The sequence below is a fragment of the Poeciliopsis prolifica genome, unplaced genomic scaffold (assembly GCF_027474105.1).
Source record: "Poeciliopsis prolifica strain line A6 unplaced genomic scaffold, Auburn_PproV2 SCAFFOLD012, whole genome shotgun sequence".
NCBI classification, from domain to species: Eukaryota; Metazoa; Chordata; class Actinopteri; order Cyprinodontiformes; family Poeciliidae; genus Poeciliopsis; species Poeciliopsis prolifica.
This window is the reverse complement of record NW_026562387.1, coordinates 9,795,121-9,811,642: the sequence shown is the minus strand read 5'-3', so window position 1 is coordinate 9,811,642 and position 16,522 is coordinate 9,795,121. Positions and strand designations below refer to the sequence as shown.

General features: G+C 38.2%; 1 protein-coding gene across 4 annotated transcripts in view; it reads right to left on the bottom strand.

Annotated features, from left to right (window-relative positions):
* The window catches only part of ncoa2 (nuclear receptor coactivator 2), a 69,002-nt gene that overhangs the window by 51,523 nt on the left and 957 nt on the right, over positions 1 to 16,522 (bottom strand). The gene's annotated exons all lie outside the window — the stretch shown is intronic.

Sequence of the window (16,522 nt, the reverse complement as noted above, 5' to 3'; positions counted from 1 at the left end):
GTCTGCTTTAAACCTTCAATTACTACCAGTTTCAAGGAACAATTCTGTAAGTTTGTACAGATGCCTCCAAAATGGCCACTCATTTCGTTTAGCTGCCAGCCTTGAACTGTAAGCTCCACAAATATAGATCTTGATTTACAGAGAAAGAAATATGCAAATATAAGTGTGCCATCATTGAGAAAACTCCTTCAGAAATTATACTTAGAACTCATGAATGAAGCAAATTGGTGGCATTATTATATTGTGAGGACAGTTTCAGTATATTCTTAAAAACTTGATATTTTTTTAAGAAATATAAAACAATGTATCGGTAAATCTTTTAGGGAAACTTGTTTCACTTTGGTGCTAAAAAATCTTTTTAAGAGACTTTTAAATGTTGACAAATTGACTTACTCAAAGGTCAAACGAGAATCCAATAACAAATGTGTCCGTCTTCAAAGTTTGCTGTACACAAACAACTCACTGAGCTAACTTGAACAGCTCAAAACAGATTTAAATCCTTTTGGCCAGAAGTATTGAGCCAAAAAAGACAAACATAAACAAATTAACCTGTACCTGCAGCAAGAAAAATACATTAAAAAAAATTCCAATGCAAAACAATAATTTTGCATTCTATTTTATGCTTGTGTTATAAACATGTAGGGCTTACGTAGAACCCCTGTTTACAAAATTAAATGCTAAGCAGGAATCAATACTTCTGCTTTATGCTGTACATGCCAAATGAGCCAGCTGGGGAAACCACTGACATGATGTGATGTGCTGACATGACATGAGAGTAAACAGATTCTACTTGTGAAGCAAACTAAGAAAGGACCAGAAAGCCACAAGAGGGGAAAATGACATATATTTGCAAGTGCCTTACAAAAATAGCTAAAATTAACAAGTTACAGAACTTCTCAATGCAGTTTTATAATGACCGTTGACAGTAACGCAACAGTAATAATCTAAACTAATGCTTATGTAAATGTGACTATTTCAACCTTTTTCTTGCTCTCTTTCTCTTAGTAAATTTGTTCTGACTCCTATGGAGAAATTTCCTCTAAGACTTAACTCTGTCACATGCTCAGTCACAGTCCAGACTTGATCTTTGGACCATACGACAGACTACATCGGAGGCTGAAAGCACTCTATTGATCCAGCATTACTGTAAAAAAAAAAAAAAAAGAAAGAATAAATGAAAGCGCACTGTGGATCTGATATTACCAAACAGTTATTTCAAAAGAGATCTTTTGGTTTTTTTAAGAATTAAGGGTAAACAAACCTTGTTTTATTGTAACTGTGCACTAAAAGAAAATAACTACTTTGGCCTATAAGTGCATCAAGCAACAGCATACATTTGCAATATAAATATAGAACATGTCTAGGTGATGGATGAAAAGATTTGCCAGTGCAACAGAAGACAATCTACTTTTCCCAAATAATTTTCCAAGCCAGATTATTAGATCAAAAAACAGTGAAATGTAAGGGTTAAGTCCTCTTCAAAAAAAAATAATTATAATCAGAGCTGCTGCTTTATGCAAATCTAAACTTAAGCTTTATCTTTAGTCTCTCTGTTCAAATTCAAAGATACAAGATTAGTCCGATCAAACAGTCTGAACTTCTCATTCTTCCAGTTATGGACTCTCTTTGTAAAAAATGCTCTTAAACCAACCCAACCAAACTTAAGCTAAGCTAACAGCTGCTGAATCAGTAATTCAGGCTCCCATAAAACAGGACAGAAAATGACCATATTGGCCAGGTCATCAAGCGGCTAATCACAATAGAGCTCTCTTCTAGTGCCTTTTAAATGGCCCACTAATGGTTGTCAATGGCATAAGAATTAAGACTGATGTCTACTCTAATGAAAGTAATTGGCATTAAGTTCCAATCCTAAAAAGAAGGTTTCATTGACATCAGTTTCCTTGACTTTAATCAATAAAGGTTGCTCCATCAGGGAAGGTGAGACAAACTGCAGTCAAACGCGTATGCTTTTCCGAAAATAGAGCTGGCATTAGCCTAAAGCTGAAGAAAAAAAAAAAAAAAACAAGCAGCATTTGTTGACTCGCTGTAGGTACACCGCAGCCAACTACAGCACAAAAAAGGAAATCAGATAAAGACTTCCAGACAATTTCATCTGGGTTAAATTGTGAAGAGCTGATAACCACGTCCACACCTCTGAATCCGAGCCCCTGCCGAATCAGCAGATTCAAAACCATTTTTTATTATTTTTTATAATTCCCCCATTCTGCTGAGGGAAGGACTGTGTCTGTGCGCAGCAGAGATGTGTAAACAGACAGCAGAGAGCAGGGAGGGGACAGGGATTTGCAGTGATCACTACATTTTTATAGTCCTCACTCCTACGAGCTGTCATAGGCTGGTGACAACACACCCACTGTCTAAAAGTTACAGCCCAAAATGTCCGGAAGACTGCAGAACGGGAAGACACAGCGAGAGCTCAAGCAAAGAACAAGGGATCTGCAGATAAATACGACAGTAATTTCAACTTTTCTGAAACTTTATACACATCTCGGTTTTCTGCTGCAGGGCATTCAGCTCAACCTGCCTTTAAAAACGACCAGAAGACATCTGACATTTGCTCCATACACACATACTTCAGAGGAATGTAGTCAAACTGGATGTCTCTAAGGAGAGGTTAGCCCTAAAGATCAGAAGCACAAGATGAACGCTGCAGCTCTACCCAGCTGTTCCTATGCCAAGTTTCAGTTTAAACCAGAAAGAAAGTCTAAAGAAAATGAGTGAGACATGATGTGGTATCCTTTTATCTTTGGTGTTGGTCCTATCATGAAAGAGCACCGCGTTTATTGACTGATGAGCAGGTGTGCATCAAAATCTTGCAGCACAAGATTGTGCAATATAAAAACAAACTACATTTCTTGCGGGATTTCTCCAAATTGATTTTAGAAGACACACAGCATGTTGAAAGGTCATTATAGAGGGGGAGACAGGCATACTCAAATCATCTTAATTCAACTAGTTTTACAGAGAGTAAGGCATTGTCATGATTATTATTAACATGTTACCAATTGTGAAACAAAACTAACAAACAAAAGCCCTGCTTACGGAGACAAACGTCAGCAAATATTCTTTCCTACAGTTAAGCGCCTGGTGGAATTAAAGAAAAAGGACAGAAACCTTTTGATTTTAAACTACAATAAGCCAACTTTCATGGGCTCTTTAGGGAGGAGCAATAACAGCAGAAATCATTAGAACAACACAAAACAAATATAGTGGGGCATTTGTCATAAAACATAAAGAAGGATCATATGTATAATGTTAAGATGTAATAAATATACAGGAGAGTTTGGACACACAAAGGTATTTTGAGGCCTGTAATTGAAAGAAACTATTTTATAGACTCTGTAGAAACCCTCTGCAAGGCTGTACAGTGTGACCTGCTAATGCGGCTAAACTTAGCAGCTGATTCGTAGATTTACTCCTGGTGGTCCGCAGCAGAGGATCACCACAAGGGGCTGTACTCCTACCATTCCTTTTCACTCTGTACACCTTAGACTTCCAGTGCAAGTCAGAATGCTGTCATCTGCAGAAATACACAGATGACTGAGAATGACAAGAAGCCGAGATATGCAGATCTGGCGGTTTGTTTGTCATAGTGAAGGAACAATCATCTTATCTTGAATGTGAAGAAAACAAGCGTGATCAATGTAGATTTCAAGAGAAACAGAAACCATATTTCTGCTATAGGAGGAGAAGTATAGGTGAGAAAGGAGAATAATAATTGGATGTTCACCTGGAACACAAACTGGACTCAAAAGGCAGCAACAGAACCATCTACGAGAGGGGACTGTACTTTTTGACGAGGCTAAAATCCTTCAAAGTTTGCAGCAAGATGCTGTAAACTTTGAAGGGAGAGCGTCATCTCTTCTGCCAACATCTGTTGGGGTAGAAGCATCTGAGTCAGGGACTAAAACAGGTTCAACAGGCTGATAGCGAAAACTGGTTCTATTTGAGACTACTGTTGAAGATCTGGAGAGTGTTGCCAAAAGAAGGAGTCTTCGTAAAAACAAAGTTAAGGACGGCACTGAGCAGTCTCTTCATGAGATTACTATGCAACTAAAGTCTTCAGTCAGAGGTTTCGTTACAGCTGTTGTAACACAGACTGCTATTGGCGATTTTTCCTCCAATCAGCATCTACAACAATTCTGAAGAAAATTGGATCATATGAGTTATAACTTAATTTTTCTTTTGGAATTAATATGTAATAGAAAGGTATGCTTGAATGTAATCGTATCTAATCCAACCGGTCAAACAATCAACATGCTATTCATATTTCCTAAGTGAAATGTCTTTTAGAATTTGGCATTTTAAAACTTTGGCATTGCAGGGTTTTATTATGAACAAAGCTTAAAGATTGCTGGTGCCTAATATTAAAGGAGAGAAATCAGAATTAGAGTCAAAGCTTCACCACAGCTGTGCATCAGATGAAACATGTAGCATGCTAATGTGGGTGTTACTGGTTGTTGTGAGTGGATTCGAGTATAGAAGGATCAAAGCTGCTAAAAAGGCACACTTTTGTGTTAAACTTTTGTGTTACCTTTCAAGTTTATCTGCCACTTTATCACTCTCAGACACGTAATCTAGGTTAACTTCTTCTGCATTACCAACTTGAAATGTGGTACAATAAAACACTTATCTTGAACGCAATCTTTTATTTCACAACGGTGGAGTCTCAAAAAAGTCTGGAAGTGTTTACTTAATTTCAGGAAGGTGAAGCTGGTGAGCAGGAGAACAAGAAACAAAAATAACCTATTAAATAACATGCAGACAGCAGATGCAGTAGTTTCTACAAGTGTGGTTTACGTAGCGACAGCTAGCTCTCTTATCTGATCCCGGCGACAGCAAAAACAAATGTTTACGCGTAATAATGGGACTGATGCGATGAGTTGTAAAAGACATGCTGTAAAGGATGAGTCACAGCGAAAGGTAGATGTGTAGGAGGTTGAGACAATAGGAGGGAAAGTGAACAAAATTAATGGAGACGTATTTTAAGAATGGCTGGCCTTGCATATCGGGTATCTTTTGTGCATAGAAAAGGGGGACGTGTCCACCAACTAATCAGTTTGCAAGGAATGAGTTCCCATTGGGGTCCGAGGGCATGCAGTGAAAGTGAAACAAAACAAGAAAGGTACCATGTTTGTGTGTGTTTTTGGGTGCGTCCAGGGGAATCGGATGACATAACTGTCATTTTATCAGCCGAGGACGCCGTCAGGCATAAATTACTCACTTAGCAGTAGTAGATCAATTTGAATTTCAGAAACGTGACGACAGAAACCATACAATCGTTTTCTCCTCTACCGAGCTGCAGTCTGAGCAATGTGACGATCCCTGGAGCACGTTTAAAACCCGGCATTACCTGATTAAGAGTGCTGCTGCTCTGACGGCAGAACATGTAATTGGACGAGACAGAGGAAGACGTCGGGTGAAGCACCTTCCTTAGCAACAGCCGGGTCAAGGAATTCTGTCGTATAAGATTTTGTAGAATTTCACGAGACTTCCTTTTAATTTCAAATATTGAAAGGATGGACTCAGTAGGCCAAAGCGGCCCTTTAAATACTGAACATGAAAATGTAAAAAGGCGCTGAGCAGATCCTTCGGTGCAACAACACTATTAGGCATTGTCACCACCATCAGGGTCTAACAATCTTTTAAACCATTCCTGCAGTTTGAAGTCCCTCTAATAATGTCAAGAGAAAGTGCTGGACTGACAGAGGAAAGCTTCGACTATGTTGAACAAAGAGTAATGTGATTCTGTCCTGCTCCCACCTATTGCTGTGCACAGACAGTCAAGCAAATGTTTTGTTTTTTTCTTCTTTTGCATTAAACTCCTTAGGTAAAAAAAAAAAAAAAAAAACTGAACCATGTCAAAACCAGAAATCAGCAAATCAGAAGCCACAGAAAATGTCAAACTGATAAAGGCCAGGAAATGCATAATCAATGCATTAGTAAAAAACATAATAATAATAATTTTAAAAAAATTTCAAATACATGAAGTGAATTTGGTCATGATTACAATGTATGCAACATTGTGCTCATCAGGAAAGTTAACATTGCATACACGAGTTAATGAAGCGTCAATATGAGGCTCATTAGGATTGATGTTTGCGGTAAATAAGGAAGGAAAAGACAAACAGAAGCACACTGCTTCGTGAATAATTTACATTAAATGTAAGCCTAATGAAATGAGGGTTAACTATACTGTACGGAGGAGTAAACAGGTTGCATAAGGATAATCACTTCCCCTTTAAAACAGCAAATATAGATGCTATACAGTTGACATGTGCAAACTGTGAGTCATCAGAATGAAAGGAGGAGGAGAAGAGAGAGAGAGAGAGAGAGCAGGGTTTTCTGCTCTGATGGTGGGGGTTGAGGGGATTCATAGGATCCACACTGGTCAGCGTTCGACTCTCACAACGTGTGCAGAAACGAAAAAGTTGCGTCTGAATCCCCTTATTCCCCAGACTTTATGAAGAGCAATAGAGAAAAGCTGCTGCTTTACACATGTCACTTCATGCTACAGCGGTCCAACTTGCACTGCTGGTTCAAAGCCGTTTGCCCCATCGCTTTAGAAGACTCTGTACAGGTTGTTTTTATTTTAAAGGGTGGCGTGTTGCCGCATACTTTCGGACCACCCAGTCAAACTCCAGCAGGCAGCTTCCTCAATCCAAGTTTTCACTCCCTCCTCGAGTGCCAAGGATTCCACCCTGGGCAGTGGGAATGGTGCCAAGCACATGCTAACACCCAGTGCCATGGATTCATTGCATTTGAAAAGATGAGGGGGTGGGGGGAGAGGGCTCACCCAAACAAATTAAGATGAAAGAATCTCCGCTGACAACCCCATGCTGACAAACGTTAATTAAAAGCTTCTTCTCATATGCAGATGACATTGATATTAAACAGCATATGCAGAATTTAAACACTTTCTTTGTCTTACCACAGCAGTGAAAAATGAACCCCAACTGTAATAGAATGAAAATCTACCACATTTAATACACACACACATTTATATATATATATATATATATATATCTATATATATATATATATATATATATATATATATATATATATATATATATATATATATATATATATATATATATTCTCTACTGTACTGATCTACAACGCAAAGCTTGCAACATAAGGGAAAACAGCTGCGGAAGCACTGCTACACGGTCATGTGATCTCTGCTGTCTCCTCCACTCAAGCCAACCTGACTGAGGGGCTCCTTCATAACGATGAGAAGTAGACAATACTATAATTTGGCTGTAGAGATCAATATGCAATTTGCCGCGGCTGACCTACATAAGTGGAGTAGCACGGTCGCTTGTCTCAAGATTCCTGGAGCCCAGGTTGAATCTCTGTGTAGGTCTGACGTACTAATTATAGTTTAATGTCATGTTCTATGAGTTATATCAAAACTGCTCAATATATCAGATCACAATGCCAATGGATCTACATGGATGAATAATTTACACACCTAGAATATACCTGGCCTGTTGGAAATACTTTTAATACCATACACTAAAGTGTTGCAAACGTCACCATGTGTTTACGACACTTTTATATGATTTATTCATGAATAATATACCAATACTCATATCGGTATGGCTAACTATATGACTAATATTGTATTATTATTAAGAAATATTAATGCAATTTCATGTTTTCCTAATGTTTTTGTGTGTAAAAGGGAATTCTAGACTGAACTTGGTATACAAGGACAGAAAATCAAGAAGATGTTCATACACTGATGTATTAAACTCAGTCCAGCTCACCTTTTCATCCTGGGAAAATAAAATAACAATGATGTTACCATTATTATGTTTCATAGCAAGATTTATGATGCACTGTGTTAAATATCAAAATAAAATCTAAGCTAAAAATAAATAGGAAACAGTTCAAAGGTGTCCAAGTTCTTCGGAAGCCAAATCACTAATACTGGAATTAAGATTTTTTGATAACACTCAGAAACTCAAGTACCTACTTGAAGCCAAATCAGCAAATGTACAAGTAGAAAGAACTGCAATTGCAAAGGGAACTTGGTGTGACTGAAATTTTGTGCATAAGGCAGAACATTTCAACTATTTGCAACAAATTGTTGACATGTGGGTTGGGATTCTGCTAAATCCTGAGCCCAGCAACTATTCACAAGTCCAACTCTGGCTAACTTCTGAGCAAAAAACAAAACCAAAGGGCAAAGGCAGTTTGTGCAACAGAACACTCAATAGCTTGCAGAGCAATCTTTAGCAGTAGAGACTTGAAACAATCATCTTATGAACAACCCATTCAGTCTCTTGCATCACAGAGCATCACATCCTTGTTTTTATGTAGAGCTCTTTCCAAAGTCCTGGCAAAGTGCAACCATTGGCTTAAGATGTTAATTTAGAGCAATTCACAGAAATAAAACAACTTCTTTCCTACTCAGCCTTTCCATCTTTCGTTTATTACATTTCAGCCACGATTTTTGCCCAAAGGAATATCATGGTACACCCAGGAGGTTATTATTGTATTCCTACATAGCCCTAAGCTAATTTGGCTGCGAAAGCACCTTAGCTGCTATGAGAGGCATATCAGCCTATAATAAAACTGTACATTCACACATGATGTCAATGTGTGAATGTACCATGACCAAAGTATGTTGGTCATGGTTTTAAAGGTCATGAGTGAGTAGGACCAATAGCTGTAAGGGCACCATCACTTTACCTGATTGCAAATTAAGTCCTAATCATTTATGCACCATCACTGTGCCTGCTGTGGTCATTTCTCATTGGTTTAGATGGAGGAAGGAAGTTGCCCCCCAATTAATTTTGCAACACAGTTGCCTGTGGTTGTTGTTTTTGTACTTGAATTCAGCTAATTTTCTCATGTCTTTCAATGTTTTGGTAATTAAAAAAAAAACAAAAAAAACATTCATGGAACTTCACGGACAACAAAAACCTTGCTCTCCATTGTAGTTGGGGAATGACTGAAAAATGAATTTCTTAGAAAAAAGAAAGCTGAGAACATTTAAATATCCTTTTATGATGAGGTGTTGTTCATGATTGTCCAGTTTTACATGACAGTTTATAGATTTTACTGAATTGCAGAGAAGTTTAATGTGAATGATTAATTAGATTTCAGCGCTACAGTCCACATGTCCCTGCATTCTGACCTCTTATCACTGCATCCTCAACCTTCCATCATTATTTCTGTTTACAGCTTCTATAGAAATTGAGTTGGCAGAGCACCTTGATGTGCTAGTATAAATAGTCAGAGATCATCACTTGGTACTGCTTGCATTTTAATCTTCATATTATTGGGAATTTTTAATATTTGTAGTTTTCTTTAGTTTTGTACGTTTCCTCCTTCCTCTTTGTCAACTAGTTGATTTCAAAGGATACACACTTTACTCATGCTACACAAGAATACATAAAAGCTCAGCCTGAAGGCTATAGAAATCACAAAAAAAACAGAAATACAGTAAGAAGGGAAAAAAAAGTACAGTGTGGATTAGAAACATATTTGTATGGTGACACTGACAGGCTGTGATTACTTCTTCAGCTGTTTGTCCTCTCACCTTGCTGGGATGTCTCATTTTCTCACCACATATATTTGCTGTTTTTTTTTTAAGTGTTAGAAATGTTTAGTAATAGCCACCGCTAAAGTTTATTCTAGGATAACGCTTCTTGTCACTTCTACTTCATTAGCACTTGTGTTATCTAGTGCTGTTTAATCATACATCATCATCATCATTAAACGGTGCTGCTCTCATCACTTCACAGTGCTCCCAGCCACCTACCAAACACTGGGGAGGGTGTGCCATTTAACTTGATCATTTAGTGCTGCGTTCACTTGCAGTAGGATGTCTAAGATTTGTTCAGATGTGTGTTTACAATCAACAGTGCAGATTAAACACCTTATTTGTTTATTATTATTAATTAATGCTTTTAATCGAAGCCCCAGTTAAAGGATATGCAACTGCTAATGATTCAATGCATTTAGTTTATAGGGATATTCAGAAGTTCTGGTGATAAAGAACATTTGATTGGGAGAAAGGCACAATTACATTTCCTTTTCATTTCTAGACAAAGCAGAACAATTTACCATGGAGCCAATTAACATGTATTCCTCTTGCTTGACTGTTAATATGAACCTTAACTTGTAAACTTTTAATTATACAAAAAATTGCTTCACTTTTTGATAATAATGCAACTGACTTTGGGATGCGGGGGACTAGCTAAGGTAGACAAAAATCTGATATTCAGACAGTCCTGTCATACTCTGGCACAGACAGATAAGGGGACCTAATTTGAAGTCTGGCTAATAACACAATGAGAACAGCTGCTGAAGCAGAGACGGAGTTAATAATCCCCACTTCTTCCCTTCCACGTCGAAGCGGCTCTCGGCTTTCCATCAGCAACCGCTGCCTTGCTTTAAGAGGTCTCTTCACCGTGCCGTTTCGCCATCCCCTCTCCTCCGCCTCGCTGTGAAAAACCTGGCCATTACCCCACAGCTCAGCCCTCACGCCCACCCAAGACCTGTCACACGCCTGTTTCCATGACGACACAAACACAGAGGAAGCGGGGTGAGATGCCCGGCGAGACAAAGACAGCAGATAACATGGGGAGAAGGTGCATCATGTCAAGAACACAGAGAGGACCTTATAGAGCCTGCGATGGGCAGATAACACAACACAGGCAGGCCTGTTGTCTCTAAGCTGGAGTAGAAAGCATGTGTTTCCTTGCAGATTTGTTCTTTTAACAGAGTACAGCCAATGTGTCAACTTTAAATGTGAAAGTAGTCTGGCCAGAGTATGAAGTAAAAACGTAATCCTTTGCATTTAGTTCATGAATGTCCAGATTTAAGTCAGGTTTTTTTTTTCTTTTAAAAAGAGTACAGGAGAAAACTTTAGAGGGGCTGTCTGGCTCACAACTGATCGTACAGGCATTAGCACCAGAGACGGTTGCAGTTCTCCAGGGTTCTACTCATGAATCAAAATGTGTCAACAAAAGAGTGTGGGTGTAACTTAGTTCACTGGTCAACATGACATTTCTGAGTCACTAATTATTTCATTTCAGTGGCCATTTACTTATCTTTAACAATCTGAATGTTTGATTTAGGCCCATAAGTCCAACACTTAACAATACGTATATTTTCCAAGACGACTGGAGGATTTCTCAGTTTCACATATGCATTGCTGACTTTCAAACAAAGTCAGCAATGTGTACTGAGTTCTAAAACCAATGATGTCATCAAAAAAGAAAACCAAAAGCTCAACTTGAGCTGCAATTGCAAACCAAATAAATATTTAGTCTTTTGGTGTGCAGGGGGGCGTTCCTAAAGACCATCGTTGACTCTGTGGTGGCATCTGCCATCTTTTATGGGGTTGTCTGTTGGAGCAGCAGTTTAGCTACAGCTGAAAGGAAGCAGATAGATGAGCTCATCAGGAAGGCCAGCTCTGTTCTGGTTTGCCTAATAGACCTAGTGCAGGTGGGGGAAAATAGAAGAACTCTGGCTAAAGTAACATCACTGATGGACAATCTCTCCCAACCCAGGAGTGAGCAGTTACTGAACTGTTATTCCTTCAGATACAAACTGCTGCATCTTAGGTGTACAAAGGAGAGTTATGTTAGGTCCTTCCTCCAAGCAGCTGTTTGGCTTTATAACCATCCCTTCACATTTTGAACATTTTTCTTCGATTAACCCTCTCTGCACATTCCTTCGGACCAAAGTAAATCATTTCTAATAACTGGACAGTAGTTATGTTGAAACTTTTCCCTTATTTTTACTCAGTTTTTATAGATACCTTATATTTTTCTGTGTCCGAGCTAAATGAACCAAAGTATTAAAACTACAGTATTTTAATGACCTTTCCAGGCAACACGAGTCGTGCATGCAATGACAGAAAAACTACAGGCAGAAATGGTTGTTATACAGCTAAACTTCCAAGAGATAAACATTAATTGATTATGTGAATAAAAGTGAGGCTTCTACAACTACAGCACCAACATAAAGACGGCCATGTTGGCACGTTGTTAGGAAGTGTTTCAATGCTGGTCAAAACTGAATCAAAATTTTAAGCATCTAAACTGAAAGCTGATGTAATTTCCGAACTTTGTTAGGTACAAACAGTTATTTGTCACTGTGGTAAATTAAAAATAGTGTTGCTAAATCTATCGATAATTTGGCAGATTTTTAGATATCTGGGGTATGTTCATGCTTTTCTCCTGGCTCCATCAAATGCCCTCTAAATCTTCACTTTATGGACTCAAATTTGACAATCATTTCTTTTCTGTTATACCGCAACGCTGAAGTCCAGCTTAGAAAAAGTAGTGACATCACTTTTCTGTAACTTCTGGGTGTCTTTTTCTATATTTCTCAGGTTTGGTCAAGAAAATTAATCAAACTGTCATAGCTTAGAAAACCAAGCAATCGAAACGTCAAACTTGTATGAATGACATAAACCATAATATAAAGCACCGTGTTAATGGAGACTTGACTATTATTTTAAACAGTTATAGTAAAGTAGCTAAGGACTGGTTACTAGTATCAAAGTATACACCTTGGTGTTGCACAGTCATAAGTTTTCACCATGCAGATGGATGCCAGTGAAGGTTACATTTTTTCTCTCCAACACGCCCTCCTTGCTACCTGTTGGTGTGTGTACTGCACTATTAGAGTAGTGCAACAGTATGAGACAAACGAAACAGCCGCTTCTGAAACGGAGCAAGGGTCAAACGATTAGCCGGCTGCATCACTCAGGTGGTGCAACAATGCAACCTATAACAGAGCAAGTCATTGCACACATGGCCACAAGTTTGTTGGCCAGGTACTCAGAAGAAGAAGAAAATGCTGCTTCATTTATTAAAATTATTATTATACAAAACATAGCAGGAAGCATATGGATGCTGCTATGAATCAATTTAAAACCCAGGGTAGAAAAACACGTTAAGAATTCAGAAAGCAACATTTAAATCATGTGACTTGATGGGATTAAATATTACAAACCTGCTGCTATTACTGCAGCAATTTGCCCAGTCAGAGAATGACTGAGGAAACATTCATGTGCCAAGTTAGTGTGAGAAAACTTCCAGCCAGTTTTTCTTGTGTAAACATCCAAATATTTGCACAAGTGCTTGCATGGATTTCGTCATCACCCGACTAACATTCTTCACTGAAAAAGGATATTCCATTTTGTCCCCCCCTCACATTAACATTATTATTTAGGCGACTCTTCCTGCACTTTGAATTTGAAATAACCTCGGACATTCAGCTGTCCTCGACACTGGAGGAATGTGGATTTGAATGTGAACAGGACCGCATTCTTTCTGAGTAGTTGGGAGGTGTCACAGATGTCATAAGCTTTTCTCTAATACCCGTATTTCATATACACCCAAATGGGCATCAAGTAAGATTAGGGGAATATTTTGCAAGCAAAAAGCTTTACCGAGACTGACTTGCTTCCGTAAACTTAAAGTCATTTGAGATAAATACCCACAAAAAAGCTTAAATCTTCTTCCTCACCTTAATATCTTGCACATTTATCACACCTGGTAAATGTGTAAAAAAATATTTCAAAATTTAGCTTTAATTCTAGTACAAAGTACATTTATTAAGTGACTGGAGAAGAAAAATCAAGTTAAGAAAAATATGTTGTTTTTTTTTAATAAAAATCCTAGTGTCCCATTTGTTGGCATGCCAAACAAAATCCTTAAAAAAAATCCAGCTTAAACATTTGTAATACTTTACAATTAGTAGTCTGTCTAGGAACCTAGCACTTCCTGGTTTCCAGGATATATATATATATGACATTGTGTTTCTCTTAGCAACTTATGAAAACAGGATCCACAAGACGACTTGTCATGAAAATTAGACATGTTGATCTTCGCAAACAAATCAGGAAATAGCTACAAAAAAATCCTATTCAATTAAATGTACCTATGTCCAATTTTTTTTTTCTTTTCCAGAAAGCTGAAAATAACAATGCAAGAGGATGATGGGGACGGTAAAAAAAAATCTCCAAAAATATTTCTTTAGAGAACAAGAGTGGCATGTTGGGTTTGCCATCTATTCACAAAAGATATTACATATTAGCTGATTGTGTGGAATGTCGGGAAAGAAAAACATTGTCTGTCCTACCATAAGAAACAAACATGTACAGTGTGTCAGCTTTAACTGTAACCTTGTGCTTCGGTCCGACAAGATGAAGATTGAGTTTTTGCCAACAAACACTGAGAGTGAGTGTGGTGTAAAAGAAACCCAAGTATGGTATGCTATGGTATCACATCTATGATGCTGTGGGCCCCTATTCCTTCTAAAGGAAGAGAAAGGGGACTGCGATGAAACACCAAGACATTTTAAATAACAGCCTGATGGCATCTCCCAAAAAACTGAAAACAGGCCATCACTTCATAGTCACACCTGTCTTCACGAACAGCAACTTATACAACAGGAAACACTCTTTATTTTGATATGAACTTGCTTGAGGACACTCACAGCTTAATGACTGTCCTATTGGAAAATGGAAGTTAACATATTTGGGTGGAAAAAAAAAAAAAAAGTAACCGCTAAATGTAAAGAATTTCTTGCAAAATAAAAAGAGCACAAGTTTGTAATATTAAATCAGGTGAGGGGTCTAGATCACCAGTTTATTTTTTCAACCTTCGCTCATTTGGCACTGACGACTAGTGGATATTCTTCTCAAACCAAAAAGCTGTGATAGTGGCAGATCACAGCACATGAAAAGCACAACATACTATCCCCCTCCAAACTGAATCGATTTAATATTATTTCGATGTCAACTTTAATAACTGTATCAAAACACAGAGTCTCTGGTTTACCTTCCTGCCAGGCAGTAAATCAATGTATGTGCTTTGGCTGAGGCCAAGGTGCTCCGAATGAGAAACACAAACCTAAAGGTGTTTCTCCTAAACGTCATGAATCTTGGCCTTTGCTACGACTTCTGGCAGATGTGCCTGAAATCAATCACATCCGATTCTCACAGAAGAAAACTAGCTGAAGTCAAACTGCAGCAGGACAACATGTCGAGCAAGAGCTTGCACAGGCGATGTGACAACTACGACACGCCGTCAGGTGGGCAGAGTGATGCAACACGGGCTGCTCAACTGGTTCCACGGGAGGCGTTCCTCCAGAGAAGTGCCGTCACTCATTGAAACGACACAAGCTGTCTGCCTGTATAGTTCTGAGTCAGTCAAGCAGAAGGAGAGCGCTGCACTCGAAACACAGGCACAACAACGCAACACACAAGTGAAACCTCCAAGCAGCATCCCCCCATGCTGCATTAAAGACGAAACACAGGCACAACAACGCAACAGACAATGAAACCTCCTAGCAGCATCACCCCATGCTGCATTAAAGACTTACATTTTGAGAAAGCATCCCTTCTATTCACTCGTAAGTCCAAGTGGAGCTGCTCAGTATAACATATCAGCATCGACAATGCAGCGTGCGTGTTAATTAGAAACACAGCATGCAAGGTAAGGCAAATTTATCCGAGTGAGTCATCTTAAAGCTTTAAAGAAAAGCAAAACATGGGCAAGTTTCGTTTATTGGGAAGAGAAGGGACGGAGCGGGGGAAAAAAAAACCAACACTGCAAAAATAGATGGTAGTAAGAATTATTTGTATTAGTTCAACCAAACATCAGTATGGGTCTGATCCGGGTATGTTACTGCGTTATATTTATTCAATGTTGAATAAAAATATTGACCAAACTTCTATCATGTCATGCATTTGTTTCATCTTTCATTTATGTCAGATAAAAAAAAAAAAGTTTTGCAAAAAATTAGCAGCACTTTTACAGCAGGCTGTATACTGGATAACTTCATTTACAATGCCTCGTAAAAGCACTCACTCCTTGAACTTTATAACATTTTGTCACATTACAACGACAAACTGAAATACTTTATTGAGATTTTATGCGGTCACACAAATCTACAGAGTTCAAAGTTGTGAAGTGAAGTAAAAGTGAAACCCAGCTCACCACATTTTTGTCAATTCAGTTTTACACCGGATAGATTAATACATATAATACCTTTACTTCTATTGACTGCTCTGCTACTGTGTCATGTTTTCTGTCTATAACACTGATTTATGATGTAAAGGTTATGTGATGTTTTTTGAGGGTTTTTTTTTTTTTTTACAATCCAGATAAGACATGTCTTTTATTTCTTCTTTGCATTGGTGATATGCACATCATTCCTAAGGAGACTGAAATGTTTGCACGTTCCTTTGCTGTTCAATTATTGACCTGATGATGATCCAGGTTGTCTGGGAGCACTGTCAGCATATAAATTATTCCCACTGTAAAAATGTAGACTTCAGACCTTTCTCCCTTAGTTTTTAACAGCCCTTGCCGTACTATTCCTTGTGTTTATCTTTAGGACAATTTGTTTTAATACCCCTAAATAAAATCCATTGCAACCAAAGTTTTGTTTTTTTTAAAGAAGAGTCCACGCACACGTTGAAAGCTTATTTTAGTGCTAGTGAGAACTAACGAGGCATTGT